A 1,873-nucleotide genomic window follows, 5' to 3' on the forward strand; every position below is an offset into this window, starting at 1 on the left:
CTTTTTCTTTTTTTTTCACTTCAGCATGTATACTTCTAAGTAATTTACCAAAAAATATTTGCAGTTATAATTTCAACTCATTTTGGAATCCGTTATTCTGTATGATTCAGCAATGCAGTACTTCTGTCTTTGTTAAACCTAAAGGATTATCCCTCAGTTGCCAGACTATACACGTTCTCTTTGTATAAATCAGTGATGCCCTAGCTGGACTAAATGGTTATATCTTCAAGGAAATTACAGTGACATTTTTTGTTTTGATAAGCAAACTCAAATTCACTAGATGATTTTGACTGAATTTAGTTTTAGATTTACAAAACTAATGCAGGAGGAGACCTTTCTGATCTCAGCCTTGAGTTACAAAATTAACCCAAGGGAAAACACAGGTTTAATCCTATTTCTTCCAAAGGAGATTTGATCTTGCGTTTCCTTTAGCTGTGCAGTAAAGTAAGCTGGGCATGCTTGTAACTCATTTTCTTGACGATGTTCCACTATATATTTTCCACATTCCATTTCCCTAGCGGAAAATCTGTTACAGTATAGCAGTTAGATCAGCTTTCTGTTGCGTGGTTTCATAACTCATTATGGCAGCAACAGAAATCAAACTCCAGGATCCTGAATCATTCTTGTTGAGGTCTCTAGGCCTCGGATTACTGGGTAGAACTTTTCCTTACAGCTGAAGCAGCTTGCTTTACTTTGGCAGCTTGAAAGAAATGGCATCAAAGTAAAAGCTTTTCCAGTTTTTTCTTTTACATTCTCTGGTCAAGCATGTCAGGAAAAAGAATAATAAGATTAGGGCTCAACAAAGGAATTGAAACAAAAGCTTGGTTCAGACTCTGAACAAAAAGTTAATAACTTTGTATAGTGCCATGCTGGACCTGAAATATTTCCCTTTAATGTTACATTTGTGAATAGATTTAAAGATGACTGCAAAATGGATAGGTCACAAAGGGTACAAAATGTATAAATTGTGAGATTTTTGTATAGCAGTACAAGGATACTTCACTCAGTGCTTCAAAAACTGTGACGCCACTGTTCAACTTGATGTAAGATGTATAAAGTCACTTCCAGCAAGCAAGATGTACAAATCCAAGATATTTTATTTGTTCAGGGAGAGTTTGTGCTATCTATAAGTAGCACACAAACTTTAATGTTACTGATTAGTAAAATCCAAATAACTTGCATGCAGCCCTAAGACTTTCCTTTGATTTTGAGCCATCAAGAAGTAAAACATTCATTCCCTCCTTTTTTCCCTCCTAAGACCTATTCCCTCTTCTTTTAAACTTTTTCATTTCAAAAACCAAAGATACATTAAGCTTCTGTACTCAATAACTCATTTGTTACTAAAGAATGAGAAACCCTAAGTAGTTTCACTGTGATTTTAACATTAATCTCCCACACATGCATAACGATAAGCTCTTTCATTACACTTTCAGACAATAATGAGCAGTTTCATTCAATAGATAATGAAAGTATGAGACCATTCCTTTTAATGGATCTGACTGCCTACAGAAACAAAGCTGTTACGCTATGCCTTTGCCAAAGAAGAGTACTGCCTAATCTTGAAAATTCATGAAATCTGTTAGATGCTTCTGAAACTGTGGTCAGAGCTAGTTAGCCTTGAAAACTCATCTTAACCTAGAGAGATCAGTAAGGATCTTTACTGCTACCTCATCCTCTCAAAATACATATTGTGTGCCATTTATGTGCCTGTAAACATGCATTGCATTTTCTAGTAAAACTGCACATTTCCCACTTCTAGTTTATGCAAACTTCAAATATTATTAAAGTTTTCTTAAAAGTGGCTATAGAGATATGCTGCCATACAGATCTGTGCATCGTGTAATACTTCAACTCACAGAATTACCTAATGGCA

Source organism: Meleagris gallopavo, chromosome 1 (genome assembly GCF_000146605.3).
Source record: "Meleagris gallopavo isolate NT-WF06-2002-E0010 breed Aviagen turkey brand Nicholas breeding stock chromosome 1, Turkey_5.1, whole genome shotgun sequence".
NCBI lineage: Eukaryota > Metazoa > Chordata > Aves > Galliformes > Phasianidae > Meleagris > Meleagris gallopavo.